Source organism: Plectropomus leopardus, chromosome 1 (assembly GCF_026936395.1).
Source record: "Plectropomus leopardus strain MGB_pleo_1.0 chromosome 1, ASM2693639v1, whole genome shotgun sequence".
Lineage (NCBI taxonomy): Eukaryota > Metazoa > Chordata > Actinopteri > Perciformes > Serranidae > Plectropomus > Plectropomus leopardus.
Genome location: NC_142176.1, coordinates 40,209,664 through 40,234,423, shown reverse-complemented (window position 1 = coordinate 40,234,423; position 24,760 = coordinate 40,209,664). Strand labels below are relative to the sequence as shown.

At 42.5% G+C, this 24,760-nt stretch overlaps 1 protein-coding gene across 3 annotated transcripts in view; it reads left to right on the top strand.

Annotated features, from left to right (window-relative positions):
- The first annotated feature begins 16,516 nt into the window (after nucleotides 1-16,516).
- The window catches only part of znf536 (zinc finger protein 536), a 298,506-nt gene continuing 290,262 nt past the window's right edge, over nucleotides 16,517-24,760 (top strand). The window contains exon 1 of one of the 3 annotated variants that reach the window (XM_088081055.1): nucleotides 16,517-16,936. The gene's annotated coding sequence lies outside the window, so the exon portion shown is untranslated. Of the gene's footprint in view, nucleotides 16,937-17,193; nucleotides 17,725-24,760 lie in introns of those variants that run through there. The other 2 variants (XM_088081050.1, XM_042484580.2) reach the window with 2 other exon arrangements.

The following is a 24,760-nucleotide window of genomic DNA, read 5'->3' as shown; positions in this document are numbered from 1 at the left end:
TGGCTGGGTAAAGAACTGTGCAGCATTTCCACCGCAGACAGTGCTCTTACACATGTGCAGGGTTGTTGTTACTCGCTGCTTTGTCCAATAGCACTCTCTGTATTTCCTTGTTTTCCGGTTGTACACAGTGAAGTCTGCACCCCGTTTATCGTCCACAGAATCGGGCCACACGGTGAAATTTTCTGAATAAAAATAGCAGGCTGGAGTGAAAGTCTCTCTCTATGGGAAATTTATAAATGTTGGGTGTGCTCATTGACTCCTTGTCAGGAAAGTGAAGGAGTTAAGTGCTGCCAGAGTGCACAGGGATGATGCTCCACCATGTTTTTTTTTTTTTTTTACTCCAAGTAAGGATTAGAATTTATGCAGTTTACATGATGGGGTCACAATTAATATACATTTTTTAATAGCTTGAAGATCCACTCATTACCAAGTGTGTATGCCACCCAGGTACACAATAAAACAGATGGAGTGGTCAAAGTTGAAATTTAAGGTGTGTTGATGGATTCACGTTGTCCACTCATGCATTGAGTAACATTACAAGTAAATGTTCTACCTTAAAAGTTGTCGGCAGTGGTTAACTCAGCCATGGCTCAGCCCCGAGCACAATGTTGCCTCTCTACTGACCAATCAAAGGACTGCAGTGTTTCTAGCTCCACCTTTTAGTACCAGATCTGTAAGCTAGGAACCCCAACAGAGGGGGTACAAAATATGGGAATGTTTCCAAACAAAAATTTGTACTGTACTGAGCTGAATCAAAATGACCTGCTAATGGAAAGGCCTCAAAAGAGCATACAGTTGATAAAGAGACACACCGGCCCCTCCCTCTGTCTCTCAAACTTCGACCGAAATCCATTAAAACTAGTCAATGATCAAATGTAAATCAAATGTGTACAATGTTGCAAAATCTTACTACACTGCTTATGTTTTCAGAAACATGTTTTAATGCCACATTTCGTGGTAATGGAGAGAGTTTGTGAACAGGAAGTGGGTGCCATAATGCTTCCTGCACAGTGAAAATGAAAATTCAAGATCAATTAGTAAAAGTAAGCAGCGCTGATCAAATATAAAGCAAGGTTCTGTTTCTGGGTTGTTTAATTCTGGCCTCACATGTTTTCAGAAACATGTTTGAGCTTACTGTTTAACTGTTACATGAGATCCGCCCAGCTGCCATTGTTTCACATGCACCATTCCACATTACGTCACCCATCAGTGGGAGTGTTTATTGGTCTGTTGTTGCGTGCTGCACTTTTAACCTCTTGAGCAAAACACCTGTTTTCTGTTGTCATATAGCACTGATCTCACAATTATATGTGTCTTTATGCTGCAAGGACAACCCATTTTTATGTGAGGGAGCTTTCTTTATAGTGGTGAAATACTTCTTTAATCATTCATGTATGTTTTTTAATATTTCTTATGTGCAAATAATAGGTGTTTGCATGTTGTTGACTGCTTTTGTCTGCCTGTGCGTGAGTGTGCTTATTGCTGTGTGCATCCCCAACATTTGACCGACACACTGCACAGCTGCTGTGCCACACTTGGCTGGACACCCCCGAAAAACAGCATCCAAACCAGAGGCTATTTTTGGACACAATGCCTTCACCACAATAATTGGCCCACACTGAGGCCATGATCCCTACCATGAAGCACACTGCGACATTCCTCTTAATATTACTGCATCAAGTAGCACTGTACATATGTGTCAGTGTGTCCACTGCGTGATGCCTCAGTACACTGTGGTTTATGGCTGTTTGACCTGATAACTTAGAAAAGGCAGTAACAGCAGCATCAGTGAGCTCATTTGGAAGATGAAATCCCATGAGCAGATAGAAGGGACCTTTGGTTAAGAGATCTTTCTGCAGCAAAGACCAGAGTAATGCTGACAGAGGGCAAATGAAAACAAATTAATTCAGTGAGGACTGCGGTTATGTGTGTGTGTGTGTGTGTGTGTGTGTGTGTGTGTGTGTGTGTGTGTGTGTGTGTGTGCGTGCGTGCGTGCGTGCGTGCGTGCATGTCGAACTCATGACACAGTCCAAAACGGCTGCTTAAGACCTGGTGACACAGGACAGGAAATTGGGATATCTGAATACTCTGGAGACCTCTTGGCTTGGCCCCACACTGGCCCTCCCACCCTTGCTCTCAACCCACCTGCAGTAGCAGGCTCCAGCCTCTGGTGGGCACTGTACAGAGCACAGGTCTGACCCTGGGAGCAGCACAGTGATGTGATCTTGGTGCAAGAGCTTCTTCTTTATCTTGAGACCATGCAGGATGCATGTTGTGGCAGTGAAACATTAAGTCATAATATAGTCATAATATAGTGGTAACTTAATGCATGGGATGGTAACTTAATGCAGGGGATGTGAGTGTATTTTTAGGGTTTGTTTTAGTGTCTAGCACCTCAAGGTAAAGTTCTTGCAATGGGAGACATTTGTCATGAAGAGAAAGTGATTTTTAAAACTGTTAAATGTCCTCCCAAGACAAGCAGCACTGTCAGTTGTTTAAGCCTGTAATCGACATGCAGTGTGTTTAATTTGGTGAAAAAATCTGAGAATAGGGGGGGTTTGGGTGGACAAATGGGTTCACAAAATGTCAGACTTGAAATTTGGGATGTCAGTTTCAGTTAATTTTGCTTTTGACAGCTTATTAAACAATATTTACACCTATAAACCAGTAATTAGCTGGGTAATATTTAAGAAAAAAAATACTTGAGGCCTTTTCTTTTAGTGTGGCATTCCTTTGACTCTGTGAGCTGAAGCGCCACATTTCAAATTACTATCCATTTGGAAGCGGTGAAATTTTAATGTTTTGTAAAAGGTTTTGATTTGTATTTTATTGTTAATTGGCTTTGCTGAACAGCTTCCGGCTAGCTGTATTAACATGCAGAAACATTGAGCCCACTGCCTAGCCTCTGGTCTCCATGGGTTAGCTAACATTAGTCAGCTTTACACCGCACACTAGCCGGGTCAGGTGGGAGTTGGCAAAGCTGCTCATTTGATGATTTCCACTGGTAACACTATCCTGGTGGCGGGGTGACATTACTGCGGGAACATAGTGGCTGCACTTCAGTCCCCTCCAGGTAGCCCTGATGAGTAAGCGTTTTCATCTTGAACCGCCAGTCCCATTTCATTAGCACTGTTAGCCACGCTGAACTGCTAATAGAGCAGTTAACAATGCCAGAAGGGTTCTGTGACTCACCTCAAATATCTCACCTGACTCAGTCACACATATTGTTCTTGTTGATGGAGTCTGACTATGAAGAGAGCATAGATAAGTTTCACTTTCAGTTCAGTTCCCCATTAGAAAGAGCTGTATGTTTGGGAAGTACTGAACATACAACTGGATAAATGAAACTTCTTTTATACATGACAAGTTGTGTGAGAGTTTGTAAATGTTTTGCTGCTGTTAAGCATGGACCCCTCTTATTAAACTCATTGGGAATTTTCTCTGTTTTAGGATTCTTTGTTCACCGGAGGCATGCAAGAATGTACAAGCTCGGCATTACACAGGGTGAGTAATTGATATTCAAATGGCTGTTCGGGGAGATGAAGTAATTTATTTTGTACTTTATTTTTAAGTTGTATCAGTTACAAAATTAAAAAAAAACAAACAAAAAGTCAAATGATAAAGTCATGCTAATTGTGTAAGAGTGGAACAAGAGAACAGAGCAAGATTATCAGCTGCAGCAGAGAAGAAGCTGCTTGTGTGTTTGTAGTTACAGGAGGGCTGAGAGATTATACTCTGCTGACATTCTGTAAAAGACGTGAAGTGTTAGGAAGTACAAAGGTGCAGTCTCACAGAGGCCAAGCCATCCAGCTTACAAAAAAACCCAGCTTCACCAGCTTAAGATGGTTAAATTCGTTGACCACCTTTTTTGACCATCTTAAGGTATGTCAACATGTCAACATTTTTGATGGTTTAGCTGCTCATACCAGCTTGTGATGCTCACTCTAGCTGCTTTATCCATCTGGCTGGTGGCCCACCAAGCTAAACCATTAAATACAAGTAAGAACTGGGTCAGGACCCTCTAAGACCATCATAGACCAGCTAAAACCAACTAAAACCAGCTAACAACATAAGCTGGTTTTTAGCTGTTTGTTTTTTGTTACATATTACGTTAATTAACTGCTTAATTAATGCACAACCCGGTAAGCATGTTAAGTGACTCAAAACAACACCCCTACAAAATTGCGTGACCGACAGGTGCATGCTGGGTCAGACTAACGCTAAAATGTTGAGTGGACTGGTCATATTGTGGACAGAGAATAAATGAGACGCTGAACATTTAGATTGTAGATTGCAGTGCACAAGGCTGAGAATGAATGTTCAAAATAGTACAAAAACAAACTCACTCGTAGATGACCTGGTCAGAAAACGCCGATAACTAATGTGTTGCAAATTAATAGCACATTTTGTGTTTGTGTGCTAAATAGTGTGTTGAGCTCTCTTTATACATGCCCATGTTGTCTGCTTTGGCAATGCTTTATTCTATTGTCAAGTCTATAAGAAGTGACCGCTAGGCTAATTAATTTATGTAGCTTAATGCCACTGTTTATTCATATGCCCATTTTGGTTTGATTATCTGAATGTTTTCTACTTTTCTTGTTGCCGAATACAAGTATAATTGATATAATTGTATGCACAACCTGCCCGTCAATTGAAAAAAAATTCATTGCAAGTTTGGTCATTCGGGCTCAGTGACTTGATGTTGCTCCACTAGACATACATTTGACATGTCAGTGGAATTTATGTTGTAGCCTAAAGGTGTTTTTTAATTGCTCTGTCATATATCATCATAGCATTTTGTCTTACCGCTCAAATACACTGGGCACGGGCGCGGTGTGACGTGTCTGCTGTAGCATGCCTTCAAAAGAGTGTGTCCACTGAAATCCACTAAAGTTGCTACACTCACCATGGAAGCCACACTTGCCCATGCAAGGTGCTGCCCTTGCCCCTTGCACGGTTCTTTTCAAGTTTTACTTGGATGGTCTATTTATTTTTTATTTTTTCCCTTGCCTGGCTCCAGGACCGTCTGAAAGATTTTTTTAAAAAACATAAAATTGTGTAAAAAAACAAGTACAGTCTATTTTAAAAATGATTAAAATGTATGCCTCATTTTACCTTTTACCAGAGTCAGTGCAAAGCTGCAAAGCATCCTCTTGGCTGTTTTTTTTTTTTTTTTTTTTACATTTCACATAAATAAATAAATAAAATTAATGCAGCTATAGATAAAATAATCCAGTTAAATATTATAGTAATAAAGCCTATGCTGCCAAACCCTGCATAACAAACTGCGTGATCATTTTGCAAAACTCTCAAAACACATGCATGGAAGCTGTTGCAACCACGTACGTTTGATTTTTACTTGTGTAAAATTTCACCAAAGTAACCACGCTTTTACGTGAGTAAAAGATTTTAGCTGTCTTTCCACCCCTACTTTTTACTATACACTCTTGGGTCTTATCCCGTCTGTTCCCATTCTGAAGTTATCAAATACTGCAGATGTGTGAGTGATTTTGGCATAAGATACCGATGCCAAATGCCACCTTTAGCCAGGTGGTATCAATTTGTAACACAGCTCGACAGATTATTTTGCAGTGTTATGATACGTAGCCAGTCGGCCCGATGGCACCTGGTGCAGCAATATGATATGCAGATGGGTAGCCTCAGATGGCAACATAACCAGACGACAAACCTGTCGTGGCTGTATGACACACCACTGGACGTTGTCAGGTTGAAATGTTGCCGGTGGTGTAACATAAGGAACTGGAAGCATCCTATTGGGAGGGGTGGTGGATGGGTCCAACAAACCCAGAACTATCACCCAGATGTGCTTTTTTTGACATCGTGGGATTGGTTATGGCCTCCTAGACCTTCAGCACTTCAGACGCAAGAGCATACCTAGAGCATAATATGTAGACACAAAAGTAATTCGACAAAATGGTGATATGTGACAATTTGGGATGAGACGTATTGGGCTTATGAGGTCCAGTCAAATACTGCCTAATATCAGAGACACAACCTTGAAACAGGGTATGAGTCCTTGACCTGCTTCGGGTCCAGTTGGATCCTCTGGGCTTTTGCCTGAAGACCTTGACTGTCCAGCTTTGACAACAGACTGACTGAGCACCATAGCTCTTTTTTCAGCATTAGAATACTGTGCCACTGTGCCAAGCCAGTGACATGGTCAAGGGTACAACAGCTGTATTTATTGTGTCAGTGGTAGTGCCAGTTGCATTTGTCCAGCAGTGTTTACTCTCTGCTATATGTCCTCACCAGCTTCACTCATCTTCAGCTCCATTGAGCAGCTGTACCTGTTTCTTATTTCCAAGGCTACATGATGGCCTGGAAAGATAGATAGTTGGCCAGGATTTTTTTTGTGTTTAGTATTCATCTCATAGTTGTAACACAAGGCCCACTTGTCCTTGACTGCTTGTTACAAATAACCCACATAATTCCCACAGGCTCAGAGATAATTCACTGATAATTTAAGGCACTGGTACTGTGTAGCATTTTCCCCGAACACAAAAAAATCAGAACATTCCTTTGTTGTCCTCTCATTGTTTCCCTGCTGCTCCTGAGCTGACACTAACCTAGTAAAGCGTCTCTTTTGTTCAGAGTAACGAGAGACTGTTACTGAAGTGTACACAGAGGTTAGTGTGACTGAGCCCTTTTGTGGCGTGGCAGCACCTTGCACTTTATCTGCCGTTTAGCTTCTCTTTTCACTGTAGAGCTGCATTATCTGCTGATTTAAGGAAGTGCTGCTGAATCAGGTCAAGGAGGTGCTGGCAATTGTCAGCAAGGTAAAAAGGGCCTTAAGCGCTGGCGCTCACCAGCAAGCTTTTAAAAAAAGAATGATTAAATTTACTCTGACACTGAAACCATTTTATACCAATAATCAGACCTCGTATGAATGTAGCAATGAATATTCCCCCCTAATGCAATTTCCCAGGACCTACAGTATGGTGGAGTATTTTTGTACTGGGGCACTATAAAGAGATTAATTTTAGTGGTAGTCTTCCCACCAGGGAGTCAATGTAATCCTACAGAGCATTAGAGAAAAGGAAACAAGACGGAGAAATGGATGGACATGAAAGAAGTGGAGAGATGAGGAGAGGAAAAGGAAAGGAAAGGAGGAGAGAGCAGGAGAGTATGGGAGAACACAGGGGGAGAGGAGTAATCACGTGTGTCCGGCGGAGGTCACCACTGGTCTGCAGGTTCTAATTATGTGCTAATAGCCACTGAGGAGGTCATTTGGAGCCATTAGCCAGTGCCTGTAGGTAGTTAACGGCCCACAGCATAACCCAGCCTCCTTAATGTTCCCTGCGAGGCCGTTAGCGCTCTGTCACCAGCCAGCTAGCTGCCTCGTTACTGCGATTAGAAACCAATTGATAGGTAATAGTAAAATATGATAGCACACTATCCAGAAAATATGGACTCTGGTGGAAAGGTGAGAGGACAGGAGACAGCGAGTGGTAGTGCATGGGAGCTCCTACCCAGAGGGGAAAGGCAGATGTCAAGCTGAAGCGAAGGGCAACAACTGATTATCAACTTATCAGAAAGTTGAATCAATTCTGGAACTATGCTACGATTCCCCAAAAGATGAGAACGTTTGAATCTCATCACTGTGGGTGAGTTGAATGAATGGTGTGATGAGCCCTTGTGAAGATGAAGTACGACATTTTACTGTTGGGGGCAGGGATTCATATTTTTCCCCAAAATTAGATATTTTTTGTCTGGGGAGTAGAAGGGGAAATCCTGCAAAACATGCTTGTTTTTAAGAGGTAAATTCAGCTATAGTCCAAATAAACTGGTCATATTTAAACATGCAAATGCAACATTGTAAAATATGCATAAACCTATGGGTTTCAAAGCTGACCACTATATAGTGTTATTTGGTGGTATTAACAATTATTAGGGCAAAGGAACAGTGATGTGTTTTTGAAGTGATGTGCATTTACAACCCATTCTCATTCCGAACTTTACAAATACCTCCGCTTTTGCAGTGATTTTGGTGTAAGATTCTGACACCAAAGGCCACTTGTTGTGTCCGTACACCACTGGACAGTGTCAGGTTGACACGCTGCTGTAATGGAGTAATATAAGGAGCACAGAGGTCCCTTTTGGGTGGGAGGGAGGGGCTGTGGACAGATCCAGATCCAGATTTTGATGTGGGAGTACAAGTTCACTTCCCATCTGAATGCGATTTTTTTTCCCTTTACCTTACCATGTGCTGCCTTTCCCTAATCCTTACCATCCATGCCAGCTTTTGCTTTTGCTTAAGTCCGGGTGTTGGCTGCCATGTGCTTTTGATGTCTAAACAGAACAACATTGAGCATCATCCTGCCATGTGCTTTTGTTGACAACATGGTAGCAGCATCCTGAAACGTCAACAGCAGACGCAGAAGGGTACCTAGTGCATAATATGTAGACATGGATGTCTACTGCAAAGTGGAAATACGTGACAACCTGGGTTGAGAATATGTTGGCATGTTGACCCAAAACTCGCAGTACCCAGGTCAGGTGGGGTTTGGGTAAGCTTACAAGAAAATATCACGAGTTCGGGCAGGTCAAAAATTGAAAAAAACTGTGTGCCGAGTAAGTTATCAGTAACTTCCACAAAAGTTGCCTGCAATATTCCACATTCCACCCTCTATTCCCCTCCCTACTTGTCTTGCACCATTTGTTTTCCTTTAAAAAGTTATGCATCATAATTTGTATATAGCCCATGTAATGATGAGCCAGTAATTCTTGCATAACCCATGTATTTTGGAAGGTTGCAATCACATGACTAATATGCTGAAGAAGAAAGCGGTTTCAAGTGGTCCATTTAGGAGGCAGATTAGTTTGGTGGATGGGTCACAAAACACAGGACTTTTCCCTGGAACTTTCCCCAGGAGTTTGGAACCACGTAAAGTTAAACTGAATAAATTTACTTTAATTACATAACTTTACATTAAGACTGTTGTGTCATTCATGGGGTACTGTTTCGTAGTATATCATACGAATTGCTGAAAGAGGATACTTAGCTTGGTCTCTGTATCTCTCTCTCTCTCTCTCTCTCTCTCTCTCTGCACTATGGCGCTCAGTCCTTGTCTCAATCCTGACAATGTGCTATTATATTGCATAAAGTTCACTGATTGCAGGTCGGGTTTGGGTATGGATAAATATGACGGGCCAAAGGAAATTTACTGTTCTGCTGCTGATTTTTGTGTTCCTGCCAACTTCCCGAAAGGACTTCTTTATTTTGTAGTGATACGTATATTTTGTGGTTCACGCCCAGAACCGAACTAGTTTTTCCCTTCACTGTATTATTTTTATATATAGGAAATAGTTTTAATGTAGATTCCCAGGAATCCTGTTTCCCAGAGTTTGTGTTAGGGTTTTAATAATCTCCATGAACAGATAGCTGCATATGAGTGCTGAATCTGTATGCAGTAGGACAATAGTTTGGTATCAGAGGCATTCTGGTTTCTGTTCTTACTCCAAATAATGGTGGCTTTGATTGCATGCAGGTAAACAGTCCATGTAAAGTGACCAGATCCTGACAAACCAATTGTGGAACGAAGGGTATGTTTGTGTGGGACACATTACCAAAGTTGAAAGGTAGTCTTACATTTTGGATATAATGTCTATCTAACTTAAAAGTTTTCCAGTCTTTGTTGTAGTTGCATTTCTCTTTCTTTGTGGTAGTTCCCATCATATTCCACCTTAATCTGTATAGTTTAGTTTTGCAGTGACTCACAATTTTCCCTATTGGGCGTATCTTATACGACAGTGACAAGTTCACCTGCACTTGACCCTCAAATGTGCAGTTTGATTGACATCAAACACAGCTTGGTGATAACAGCCTTCCCTGCTTTCTTCACAGCAGTTGGATAAAAGCCAGATTTTAGAAATGTGTCTGTTCTGCAGTGGTTCCACTTTTGGAAAACTAGAGCCAATCAAAATATGGGACATTGTCTCAATATGTGGGATGTGGGACAAGGGATAAAAATGCTGTGCAGGACACCTGGTCACCCTGAGTCCATGTGGACAGCAAGGGAGATGGAAGGCATTGTCTGATATGCAGTCTTGAAACTCTCTGGTGAACTTGTGACAATAGTTTAACTTTCATTTTCCTTTTTCAAAATGCTGATTTATCTGCATTCATAGACAGATATCTGTTGAAAGAGCTTAGTTAACAACGACTGGCGCGTGGTCTCGGCCCGGATCCGCTGGTTATACCAGTACCTTAGAAACAAGTCTTCCACACATTTTCATGGACAAAATTTCAGAACTTTTCTATGACTCTCCAAGGACCCATGATAAAATGTACTCTTCGGAAAAGCATGCACTTCACTGTGTCCACAACACTTGCCGGTTCGGTTACGGTTTTCCACACACGTACTCAGGAGAGTGTCACTTCCTGTAACAAACAGCGTTGCACTACATCACGTAACATGTCTTAAAGGGGGAAGTCTTGGCCTGTATAATCATGGAAAATGAGAACCGTGCGAGTCTTCCATTTGTATCAAGAAGCGAATAAGTTGTTTTCCCCAACCTTGCAGGTCCTTTGATGCGACTATTGCACATTGCAATGTCGATGCTGAAAGGCTATATTGCGCAGCCCTCATCAATGCATATTAGAGCTACATTATGTCAACAGTTAACTGTCAAAAAAAATAATTTCCGGTTATGTCACATTACCTGGAGGTTTATCTCCGGAAGTTTACTGCAACAATTAATTTCATTATACACAGCAAAATTCCATGACATTCCTCAAACTTTCAATGATACAAATTCCATGACTTTTCCAGACCTGGAAAATGAGATTGTGAAATATCATGACTTTTCCACATTTTCCATGACTGTGGGAACCCTGTTGAGATATTGACTGTTGCCCCCAGAGGCTAAACTATAGCCGACGGGCTTCGAGATTCGGGTTTTGTATGCTGTCCTATTTGTCAATTTGTGGCTCTAACTAAGGAGGGAGTCCATCATCAAAAAAAAATGTTCATGGACATCTGGCAGTGATTGGTTTTACTTTTCAGGGACACAAAGAAACCACACACAAATATATAGGTAACAATTTGCCCCATTATTTACGTTCCATGTGCTATTACATAGGATTTGTAAAGTTATGCATCAGATCCTCTGAAGAATAAACACCCAGTGATCTTTGATAAATGCAGAAGGTTACTTGGTCACACTGACTTCTGCTCTGAAGGTATTTTCTTATTTCTATGTAAAGATATACAGACACACGGATGCAATGAACACACAGCAGTTCCTTTTCCCTTAGCCATGGATAAAAAATAATTTGAATCAGTATCCGAACAAGAATATTCTAGACCTACTATGCTGATCATTGTTCTTAATCAATTAGAGTCAGATGTTTTCGTTTAGAATTATTTTATTTCTGCTCTGGGCAGATGTTGATTCATATGATTTAAATTAAAATCACACTGCTTATAAGTCAAATGCAGTATACTTCCTGTGTCCCTCACATTCATCAAGCCCAGACAAGTTTGATCTTGAGTATACGCTCTGTCCAGGCAAATAAAGAAATACAGTGCTTCCTGAAGAATCACAGATTTGTCTGTGACGAAATCTCCAGGCCGTGCTGTAAATATTTGCCTGTGCCGTATTTGTGTGAGCGTTTCATTAACGATCGGAGCTGACAAACATGCACACTCATTGACCCTAGTCATCAAGGGAGAGCCTGAGACAGTAGTGTGTATTTAGTGTGTATTTGTTGAAAACCTAAATGCCTCACATGAGGGATTGATGTCACCAACAGAGGAGACGTCTGCAGTGGAAATGAATCTGATGTGGTAAACGTTTTCCATCGCCAGCGCTCCTGGCTCTTATTTAAGGCCCTGTCAGAACTTGAAAGTGTAATTGATACAAATTCTAAAGTTTAATTTTTAAAGTTTACAGTCACAGAGGGTTCAGAGCTCGGGATTGTTTAAAATTGCACTCACTCCCTTTTCATTAAAGCAGGATAGTCTGAAAACATTTGTTCATCAAAGGGTTGCTACAAATTAGACTTTGAGAAACTCAATTTGAAGTAAAGAAAAGCATTTCTTTTCCTCTGGGGGAAGCCAAAGTCTCCGCTGTGTTTGCATTTAAATATAAACTGGGCATAATATCTGGCTTTAAAGATGCATGCAGTCATACAGACACAAACACACAGGCACACACCAACTTGCCACATGCACACGCTACATCATTTGGTAGTTCCCTCTAAACCGTTACAGACAACAGCATGAAAACCTCGCTATCATGTTGCACCCGTGCTCTTAGATTGTTTCGTCTACTCGCTAATAGTCAGAAATTAGCAATAAGGCCTCCGGAGGCGCTGAGGAACAGGCGGGCGTGTTGTAAATCTGGGTCTGGTGAGGAGAGAAAGAGACACAGAGAGTCAGATAGAGATGGCCAGAGCAGTGGAATAACATCTTAATCTATCTGAGAAGTGAACAGTGGCCGGTCTGTTTTTGGAGCACGCTGTCTTGGATGACTCCCAAGCAGAGGGGCAGGGAGCAGAGCCATCTTCAGCTGCTAGTCACTAACATGGCAGTAATAAGGCAGTGATGACCCTCCCAGGACTGGCGGCCAACACTCCCTCTCTGCCTCCCATCCCTTCAGCACAAACACACACGCACACACACACAAACACAGGCCGTGCACTTGAGCAGATACGCAGTACGGCACTAAATCTCTCTCCCTCTCTTTTTGATATATTAACTTCCCTGCCTGCTTACACAATCCCATTTATTTTGAATTAGACTTAAAGGATAACTTCAGTATTTTTTTTTAAATGGAACCCTATTTCCTCATGTTTTTGTGCCCAAGTGACTAATGGAAAGAGTAATTTTTTAACTGGTCCAGTATTGATAGAGAGAGCTAGAGCCTGTATCAGCAAAACAGGCTGCAATGTAACCACTTGGGGCAATTGTACACCGTTAATATACGTCCTCTGAAAGTGTTTCTTTTTTGCCATTGACAGGTTTATACTATTATTATAAGTGTCTGAAACAATTATGGAAAGGATCCCTACAGAGACAGACCTTTTTGATAGAGTACGATTTTTTTTGTTTAACCAGAAACAGCCTCCAAAAATCAGTGCCAAACATACCAGTACCACCCATTTAAATAAATAGTAGTTTTAACGTGTATAGAGCTAACACATATGTCAGCATATGCATTTCTTGGCGTCCAGGTGTTGGTTGCCATGTGACCTTGTTGCCTAAACATAACCATTTGCTTTTGTAGCTTAATTGTTTTCGTACCAGAATGTCAACAACAGAGGCAGAGGGATTCCTAGAGCGTAATATGTAGACACTGAAGTCCCCTAATAGGATGGAATGGTTGTTTACTTTCAATGTCTATAAGTTAGCCACTTTTGTCTCTAAAGCCTGTAAGAAACATCAGGATGGTTTATTTTGTTAATGTTAGTTTTATCAAGCGTCTGCTTTTGGTTTCTGTTCTTTTTGTTTTCTTAATGGTTTCTTGTAAGCCCCTTTGGGCTGGGCATATTGTTTATGCATGACACAATAATGAAATTCAATCAATCAATCAATCATATAAAGCAGTAATGTGTGATGGGATGAGAACGTGTTGCATTTTCATATATTAAGTGTTTATTTCAACTAGACCATAGTTGGTGATTGCGGAAAGAGAGGTTTTTTGTGGGTTTTATTTTGTTTCTGTTGACTTTGACTGTAGTGTACCTCATGATAGTAAAATTTGTGTTTATCGGAATGGAGTCTGGTAGGTTTGGCAACAGCAATTTTGGGGCTGTTTCTGGTTGAACAAAAACAAACCAAAAAAAAAAAAAAAGGTCTCCTCTGTAGGGATCCTTTCCAAAATGTTGAAAGACATAATAACAATCTGAACCTGTCAGTGTAAAAAAAAGCAACTAAAGGACAGCAACAACAGCAAAAAACAAGCACTTTTATTTGATGTCGATTGATAGTGCACAAATGCCCCCATTGCAGCCTATTTTGTGGCTGCTGCTGTTGCTGAATACTAGACACATTTTTAAAAATGTTGCTCCAATTAGTCACTTAGACATAAAACCATGGAAAAATGGGGTCCAGGTTGAAAAATACCTAACGTCCCCTTTAATAGCATGCTGAAAAGCTCAACACGTAGGTTAAAATTTGAGTTACTACTGCATTTATACACTGCAGTATACAAACCTATATTTAAAAAAACATCGACATGTGTGACATTAATTTACTCCCTCGTGGGACTGTTCATTTATTAGCGTAATGTAAATGTAGAAGTAAAGCAGTACTTAAGGCTAAGGGAAATGAATGTGATGCTCGTGCACCTGTTGCAAATTAAGCGGCGTCAGACCTTTTCCTGTCTGTCTTTACAATGTCCATCGCTTACTCTATAAAATCAAAAATTCATAAATGTGCTTTCTAGCAATTATGTAGCAGCCTAAAGGACTTCAGGACTTGGATGAAGTTTTATGAACATGTTAATTGGCAGATAAAGCTGCACACTTGCCTGTAAACACAAATGAATACCATTCATTTGTGTTGAAGTGATGCTGAAGATCATTTGTATTCCTTTAGTGGATATACAGGTGGGTTCATCTTCTTATCAGTGATAATTAGAAGTCAACAGGAACCACAAGTATTACAAAAAATCAATTATATTTTCATAAAAAGCATTTATATTTGCTTTAACGTCCTTATGGAGCTCAAATTAGTTTCATACTCTGCCTACAATTAATCTAAGCCAGTGAGATCCATGTCAGCCCGTACAATACTGCTGGCAGATACTTCTCCGTTGCTACTTACACATATATGGTTGGTGTGCATGTGAGAGTACAACCCTTGGTGCCACGTATTGTTCGAAATTTGCATGCTTAAGTCCATATGGCAACTTCCTTTTGACCTGCTTTCCCATCCCCGATGCATTGTCAGGCCTGTCAGCCGATAAAGAATCACTTGACTTGCTATAACAAGTTCAAAAGGAGCTGATGACGCGCTGTTGATCCATGGAGAATCGGCAAAAGGAACACCCCTACTGCTTGCTGCTATCACTCCCATAGAGATAGCCATATTATTGATGGGGAATGGTTATGCTAATTTCTTCTTTAAGGGGAGGGAAACTTTTTTTTTTATTTTATTTTGGAAAATGCTCAAAAAAAAGAAGGGAAGAAAAAAAAATTCATCAAACTGAATTCCATATAACCATTTAAAGGAGAAGCATGAGAATCAGATTTTCATAGTGCATAATGAATGTGGAGTGTCTTTTAAAGAGGAGGACGTGTTTTGTCTGGGAAGGGGAAGAAAGCAGATATTTAGGCTATCTATTAATGTCTCACAGAACACACACACACACACACTCATACACACACAGACTCACCAGTGTGAAAATCTTTAAAAAAAACTTCAATATTATTAATATGTCTCATAAATACAGAAAATAAAAAAGAGACAAATAATATTAAGCTTAATAGCAATAGTGATTACATGTGCAAGAAATTGTAAAAAACAAAGAAAAGTGCAAAAAGGATACAAATTTTGTGCAAAAAAAAGGTACATATTTTGTGAAGAAATGTGCAAAAAATGGTCAATATTTTGAGCAAAAAAATGTAAATGTTTTCTCTAAACAGCAGTTTTTGGTGAAAAAAAGTTTCACAAAACAGACTGCGATACACTCCTTAATGTGATTATAATAATGATAATAATTCTATTCGATTATGTTCACCCACAGATGGAGTGTCATGTGCTCCATGTCTGAGTGACCATTTACATGTGTCTCTCTCTCTCTCTCTCTCTCTCTCTGACACATACAGCATGGCACAAGCGGCGTGGAGAGGGGAGAGAGGATGATTAGGGTGTGTATGTGTGTGTGTTTGGGGAGGGGGGTGGGGAGGGGGATCGTTACGCACAGGGGTCTGCTATGAATATGACCCCGAGATATCCCATTGTGGGCCCATGTCCGGTTCTGAGGACATTTGATAGCATCTCAGTCAGTGGCATTAATGTGTCTCTCGGTTCGACATTTTGAATAATCGAGGGCTGTCTGCCGTCATCCTGCCACTAGCTGTCAGCAGCACCGTCTGTCTGTCTTATCACACTCCTCTACTCATGCGCTTACATTATAGAAAACAAGCTGTCCTTGCAAGAGAGCACTTGATACTTTTTTTTATTATTACCAAACCGTTCCCATAATTACCCCATAATCATTATATAATCCCATAACAAAGCCTCTATTGAAGTCCTGTCTTTTGTCAACGCTGGGACACTGAATCTATAATTGCATTATTCGGTCTCTTCCACCCCCCTATAGAAGCATAATATATCAAAACCATTCCGCAAGAGAGATTTTTAGTTGCAAGAGTTCGGCCTGTGCAGGACGTCTTCTTGTCTTGTGTGTGTGTGTTTTTTTTTAATTATTTTTTTACGCGTCGAATAAAAAAAAAAAGTTGTGCCAACTTCAAGTTTTAGGGGGTCCTACTGGAAATATCCCAAAATCTTTAAAAATATTTCTTTCTTAGAGAGAGTAGTGGCTTTTTCAAATTCTTCACGGAGGTGTGTAGCAATGCATTCATTCACAAATTGGAGCAGTCGCATTATTGATATATCATATTTTCAAATAATTATGTTCATTCCCTATTGCGCTCCCAGGCAGTAAGAATAAATCGTCAATACATTGAGAGAGAGAGAGGAGAGGAGAAAAAAGGCAAAAGCGAGTCCCTGTGGAGCGGTTTTGCGTTTGTATGCATGGGGATTGGCAACACAACGGGGCTTATTTACATTAAATACGCCACAAGGTTACAGTGCAGATAGATGAGCGTCATTTTTATCACTCATTACTTCTCTTAAGCGGTGACTGACGCTCAGGACGCACAGGAGGCAACACTCATTTATCCTGGAGTTCTTTTAAGGCGAGGAGAAGAGGGGGAAAAGACTCGAAACAGTTCACTTGAAAGGTAAGGAATTCTACTTTTTGGACTCATTTGTGACCTGGGTGTCTTTTTCCGCGGAAGGGTTCTTTATCCAAGTCCGTTTTTTGAACGCGCGGTGCCTCAGCGGCGGCGAGGCTGAATGCTTCTGTACAGGAGGGCAAATTTTGAAATAAAAGAGTGTTTGTGGGCAGTTCAAGGTCAGAAACAAACTAAGGTGGTCGGGAATCGGGGCTTTTTCCCCCTCGCGCCACCGTGCCATAGGAAATGTAATGATGAGGGGATTATTTCTTTAAACGAGCTTCTGTGCATCAGCTGCTTTTTATCCCCAACACCGTCAACGGCGAATACCGCAAGACCCGGGCTGTATCCAGCCAGTCAGTCGGCTCTGCTTTTCTACAATGGAGTGCCTTTTTAACGGTACAATGCATTTCACCTACCAGATAGGGGGAGTCCAAGCTGAAAGATGAAGGGAATATGCTGATGCCTGGCGATCGGCATCAATGCAAACGTTTACCTTTAGCAGACAGCGACAGAGAGGGACAGAAAAGCAAGAGGAGAGACAAGTAATAAAGGCGTTATTTTCTTTTTTTACAAACTCAGGATGCGCGGCGGGGAGCAGCTGTAGGGACAGGGGGATCGAGGAGTGGACAGTCTTTAACAGGTCCGAAGCGCACTTTTCAACACCCCCGTCATCCGACAAGAATATGATCCGGTCAAATCATATGGACATGCCTCATTATTCAATGAACACTATCTCTCACAACGCATCGTTTACGCGCAGGAGTTAGCCGGCGCTTCGCCAAATTTAAAAGGTAAGAAGAAGTGTGTGGAGCTTCCAGTACACGACTTGGGTTTTTTGCTGGGGGGGTGGTTTGAAGTGTATTACTCGCTGGGAAGTCAGTTTTTATGGGGGGAGGATTGGGGTTGTTTGTGCGGGTGCATCACAACGGGGGCCCCCGATGTCTCCCCAATCATGATTAGAAAATAACAGTGCAATTATCCAGAGCAAGTGACGATCGTAAAAACAAAATAGCAGCTGGGGCGAAGACACGGGGCTGCGATGCTCGACACCTTGAAACCCAACGCGTAAAAAACAAAAAAACAAATTTTAATCCATCAGATATTACAGTATTATAAGTTTTTGTTTACCGTTGCATGTTTTGCTCAGTAACTACGCGTAAAAAGCGTTCGGGCGCACGGCTTTGCAATATTGCGCACACAGATCTGCGATGGAGACTTTTTCGAAAAGTCCAGCCGTGTTCCCGGTACGAGTCTAAAACTTTCCACCGCACTTGTGCTGAAAGAGTGCGCGAGGGCGATTCAAGTTTACCGGCGCGTTTGCCACCATGTGTCAAAACTTGTGAGATGGAAGAAGAGCCGGTGAGACCTGCCATTTTGTGCAGTGATCGACCTCTCTTATGAATAAGCAGCCCCTGCATTATGCTTTGAGGAGACGTTGCGATGGTCTTCAGACGAAGGGGGGTAAACACACATCTTTACAGCGGGGAAATTGACGTTTTTTTGGGGGGGGACTTGTGTCGCTCTTCGTGGAGAGGAATGTTCGTTTTTTGGTTATGTTTTTATTTAATTGGGGGGGGGGGCAGAAAGTTAGAGCGAGTCGCTTAAAGGCTACAGGATGGATATCCCTGACTGTGGAAATATAAAATGACGGAGCCCATAAGCCAATAATATTTTTTTTCCCGGGGACGGAAGAGGTCGTGTGTATGACATGTTGTTGCACCCAGGAGTTTATCTTCTTTAAAATTAACCACACGGTGTTTATTTTTTATCTCTAAAGATCCTGCAGGTTGAGCGCGTTCCGTGCGCTTAAAAAAATCCTTCGTCGAATTCCCTCATCGACTCTCACGTGTCCGAATTTGTGCTTAAATGATGCTTACAGTATTGAATTATCAGTGAAATGTGGCACCAGGGATGAGCCTTGTAATCCCATTTAAAGCCCCTGTCTCACCGTGCGTCTTGGGTGGGGAGGACCTTTTCTTGGAAGTCGAGTTGACCCCTGAGTGATCTGACCTGCAGCCACTTCCAAACAGCTACCAGCTCTGCACAATGGCTGTGAAGACACATGTCATCCTGCTTAAAATACTCAACAATGTCCATCTCGTTGTTTCCCACTGTTTCTCTAACCTTCCCTAAAGTTGTCTCAAGCCAAAAAAAAAATGTTGCCTCTTCCTCATATTCATTGTGCAAGGATAAATAGATGTACTGTGCGAGTTGAGATGCTGTCATTGTTTAATGGTATGCACAGGGCGGATATTATGTCTGAAATAGTGTCTGGGCGTAAACCCTTTTTGTCAGCTCCTTTCATTCCCTTATTGGAGATGCAATAGCGAATGGAGAAGTGTCCCCCCCCTCCCGCTCCTCTTGACAGTTCAGGCTGCCTCGCAGACCTACTTGCCCTTTTCCTGGACCTCTCTGTGTGCTGCTACAAGTTGAAAATGTTGTCATTCTTCTCGGGTGAAAATATTTGGGAAGAGACGCCGTGTTTTAAGAGAAGGCCTTGCTTTGCAGACTGGCCTGTTGGAGGAATTTATGTAGTGAATTTAGTGTCAAGGCCTCAGTGGTTTGCAATTTATTTAATATTCATCAGGCCTACTTTAGATTTTTTTTGCACTCATCTACCAGTCAGGTTGCATTTTAACATCACACATCACTAATGAATTATCCAATTAATTGTTGTCATTCAAATAATTATTCTTATAAAATATGCAAGCTGTATTTGTCCTCACGTCATGGCAGTCAAATAGATGAATTCGCATCAGATTTTGGAGTGACAGGAAAAAGCCACACACCTACAAAACAAGTATTTTTGACTTTTTTTTTCCCGAGCTGCAACTTTCTGATCGACAGAGCTCAAAATGTGTTCTCGGGAGCCGGTCTGTAGTTATTGGCTGATCTCGCATTAGTTGCTTTCCCACCTGTGCCCGTGTCAGCGTTGCTAAGGGGGCCGCGGGCCGTGACTGACTGCGGCGATACACATCTCTCAGCTGAAAACAAGGGTGGAGGGAGTGATGAGAGAGACAAGGGGGGTGGTGGTGGTGGTGATGGGGGGATAGACGGAGAGAGAGAGAGCATGGCATGCAAAGGATGGCATCAAATCAGTCCTCTTTTCACCAGGCTGTCAGTCAGTCAGTCAGCCACTCGGTTCACCGTGGAGTAGACCCACTCGACTGAAGCCGCCGCGTTGTCAGTCCGACACCCGGTGAATTATTTGCACGTTGACATGTACACAATCAAGATTTTTTTTTTTAAATATGAAAAAAAAGAAAAATCACACACTCATTTAACAAATGCGCATAGCACATGAGCAGCAGTGCCATTGCAAAAACACACAAACGCACAGTGAAGTGGTCGCATAAATTACATAATCTAGCCGTACATGAAATATGTGTGTATAATCAATCGGACAACACATAATTCAAGTCATCCTGTAACATAGTCAGTGATGTATGCTCCTGCAACACAGTGCAGTCCACGGTGAGACAGGCAGCCTCTCTGTGGCTAGTTGATCCCCTTCTCATGTAATTATAGGGGAGAGGGCTCCAGCTGTACAGGCTGCGAGGCCAGGGCTCCCAGTCCGCTGGGATCAGGGCGGTGGTGGGCAGGCCAGATCAGGCCAGCTCTGCTCATCAGCCAGCCATTAATTGATATGTGCAGTCATTGTGAAAGCACCCCCCATCTCTCCCTCTCTCTTCCTTTCTCTCTTTCTCTCTGTTACCTACTGGGTGAAGGCTGTGAGACTGGTGTCACTCCTTCATTTCCATTCTGGTTCTGATCTCACAGGCAACAGTGCAAGGCATTCCAGTGTGTGTGTGTGTGTGTGTGTGTGTATGTGTGTCCCGCAGGGGGGCAAGGAGGGTGTTAAAGGGGCTGTAACACACAGGCGTTAGTCTGGGTTGAGCCTTGTAGCTCCGTGACCTTGATCTCCAGAGTTCAAGCGAGACAGGGGAAGATGTTGGGTTTTTGCAGTGTGCGACGCGAGGCTAATATGACAAGCACACACTCCGCAATCCAGATTGGGATGTGAGCTTGAGAAGAGATTGCCCTGACCACGGAACATCGCACGCTAGATTACACACATTACACAAAAACCTCAAAGATTTTTATCACATTTGTTTTAGTCATAGAAAATGCTAAATTTTTTTTGACACCACCAGCCCACAGGGTGTCATGTTGAACTTTTATAAGCAATTATGATATATTTTGCTGTAAATGGACCTGAAAGTTTTGTCAACTTAGTCCTGCTGACCTTTGCTCATTGTCATTGTTTTTTTGTTTTTTTTTTATTTAGTGATATGACTTTGTAAACAGGTGGTTATAATTTACAGTCCTATGTGACCAATTGATATTTAAAAAAAGGTGTAATGTGGACATGTTGCTTTTGTTAGTAAGAAGGACCAGCAGCCCACAGGGTGTGATGTCAAACTTTTATACGCAACTGCAATTATGTTATATTCTGCTGTGGTGATAAATCGACCTGAAAGTTCAGTGATCTTAGTGCTACTGACCTTTGCTCATTATCAGGCCTTTTTCATCATGTGAATTTGTAAACGGGTGACTATAATTTACAGTCTTAGGAGACCGATTGATATTAAAAAGTCTAAACTGGACATGTTGCTTTTGTTGGAAATTAGGACGAAGCAAAACTGACTGTCGAGGAATGACTCACTTAGTGAATGCTATGAAAAGCAATGGGAAATATAGAAGATACCATTATGCAGAAATGAATATAGCATCAATTAAATTCTCGCTGTGTGAATGATCAGCTTTATTGAATCATTGTGTAAATGAAAGTTTATGTACGGTTTACGCCTCACCCTGCACTCGTGAGCCTGAGTGTGTGTTTTCCACCCGGTATGCTCTTCGCCCTGAGAGCTTGATAAGGAGCGGGGTGAAGGGGTGGAGGGATGGAGGAGCAATGGGGTGGATGAGTTGGGGTAATCGCGGACGTCAGTTTGATCTAAGAATAAAGAGTGTGGGGCAGATGAGGCGCTGACAGATAGGCTTGACTCAGTCCTCTCATGCCGGGGTGCCATCACAAGGAGCGTCTGCCTGTCTGGGGCAGCCGGGGGGGAGGAGGGTGGAGGGGAAGTTGAGGATGGGGTGAGATGTGGATGGTGAGAGAGCCTAAGAGGGAGAGGTGGGCACGGAAGTGGTGTAAGGAGGATCTGTCCTCCAAATCTTTTTCTCCGTCTCAGTCGTCTTGCAGTTCCAGACTGCGAGCCTGAGAACGTGCGTGCAGGCAGGTCTGTGTGCAAGTTCGCAGCAGTCTACAAGTGCACACTGTGTGTTTTCAGTTTCAGCCTTGAGGAAGCCCAGTGTCCCGGCGATGCTCTCTGGTCTTGCCCTCGCTCCCTCTCTGTCTGTGTAGTGCTCATGCAACACCAACAAGGAATGTGTCCTGAAAAAATGTAAAACACCTTATCCTCACAACCCGTGATATTCCTCCTTTGTTTGCCCCGGCTTCCCCGCTGAGCCCCCCTTGGCATTAAGGCATTATTGAGTTTGGCTTTAGTTCGGCATTTTTTTTTTCTCTCCTCAAAGTTCGTTAGCATTTGGGATTTGCGGATGTGTCATGCAATGTCAGGAGCGTTTCCCCCCTTTTTGATGTGTCGAACGGTGCCACGTTTTCAGCTGTGTCATTTCCGCAGACAACGGCTTAACACAAACAGGCAAGCACACATCAATCAGAGGTCCTGAAGCAGAGAATTGCTACTGCTTAGCATTCAGCCACGCTCAGCTAAGACAGTGGTAAATACCTCCAGTGTTGATGAGATGGAAGGTTATGTGTGTGTGTGTGTGTGTGTGTGTGTGTGCGCGCGCGCGCGCGCGTGTGTGTGAGAGGCAGGTTACGTCTATTACCCACTTCACACACCACCACCGACCGCATCCCACATGTCATGTCTTGCTCTTTAGCCGCTCCACCTCTCGGATGTGACCTCTGTAAACTTTCCTGGACCCCTGCTAATGAGCAAAGTCGCACAAGACGGAGGGAGAGGAAAAACAGTAGAGGAAAAAGAAGGGAGAAAAGGAGGAGGGGGAGATGCTGGAGAGAACTCCTGCACCTTTAATTATGATCAAGAGGTTTTCACCAAAGGACGGAGGCGTTGCAGTTCTGTTGCGCTCGTAAATCTGGCCCCGGATGCCGTATATTGTGTCGAACGATTACTGTACACCATTATAGTGCATATTCAACTGCCTCTCCAGCACCTGATTTGCATAATTGGATCTTTAATGAAACTTGCCTCGTGGAACAAAAAATACAAAAAGAGAGATGAAAAAAGTGCTTTGGCGTGAGGGTGTGGGGGAAGAGAGAGAGAGAAAATAACATGATGTAGATGAATGCCCCCTCAAATATTTGTTGGGCTAAAAGAGTGTGAAAGAGGTGTGAGGAAGACAAAAGAAATTCAGAGATATATATATTTTTTAAAAAAGATGGTGATGGTGTTTGTGGCGGTGGGTGTGTGTGACCTGCACTGGCCCGGGCGCTCGCACATCAGCGGCACTGCTACAAATAGGATGAGAAGTGACTGTGAAAGCTGTACATTCCCCGCCAGGTCTCGCGGGTTAAGACTACAATAGCGGGATATTCTCTAGCCCGGGGGGGATTTCAGCTCCTCTTCTGTCGACACTCATTGCACCTACTTGTTACTCAGGGAAGATGGCTCTTTTGTAGAGGAGCCGATTCTGTGCTCGCCTGGTGGAATTCCTCAGTCGCAAATATTTTGACAATGCCTAATCAGGAGCCGCCGTTTTTTTTTTTTTTAGTCTCCACTTTTTTTTCTGTGAGGGGGGTGAGGGGCTTAGAGCTTAACCATAGTGACTGAGTGCTGCTTTTTCTTAGATATAGATGTGTATTTAATGGCATTGCTTTTTATAAATTATCTGAACAGAAATGTTTTTAGTGTGTGCTTTAAAAGTTCTCTCCACCCGCCACTTGTTTGTGGCTATGGCAAAGCATCCATCTAATTGCTTAATTAAATTCCAACATGTCCTGTTTCCCTCAGCCTTCAGGAGGTGAAGGTTAAAATCCTCCTAGTGCCACTTTCACGCCAACGTGAGGGCAATGGATAATAGCAGGTTATTTGTCTTGTCTCGCTGAAGGATCTATTGCTTAAAAGTGACAGTGAGAGAGAGGGAGAGAGAGAGAAGGGAAAAAAAAAAAGGAACTACATTTTTTAATCAACGTGTTGTGAGAGAGACTATTAGGTATCTCTCGTGTCTGTGCCGTGAGTGCCCCTCCATTCAAAGTGGGACAGCCAGTTGTTAATCGAGTGCTAATGTTAAAAAACAAGCAAACGCTGATGGTGCGTTAAAGCGTTTGTGCGCACTTTAGCTGCCTGCAAGCAGTGGTTCTCGCTCTCTCTCTCTCTGTGTGTGTGTGTGTGTGTGTTTCCACTCTGAATCCGTGGGAGTGGATCATGTGTCAAAGCGGTTTACAGGTGGCTGCAGGGCAGCAGCTCTACAGAGAGGTGGAGGAAAGGCAGGCAAGGTTCAAGTACCTCAGAGGCTCTGACGGCGCTGAACTGAGCAATGCCAGCATCTGAGAGGACCCTTCAAAAGCCTCCTTATCGCTCTCCTCACTCCAGCATTTCACTCCTTTTTTCTTCCGTCTCTCTCCGCCGCAGCCTCTGTCATCTCTCCATCCTTTCGCTCCCACTTCTCATCTCTCATTTATCCTATCTAGCTCCTCTTTTTTATCTTTCCGTCTTTCCTCACTTCTCGTTTAGACCATCTGCCACTCTGGACTTTTTGCCAAAAATGACAATAAGTTACCTATTACTTGTTACCACACCCTGCGAGCAGTGATTCAGTGCCCGACTTTGTAAA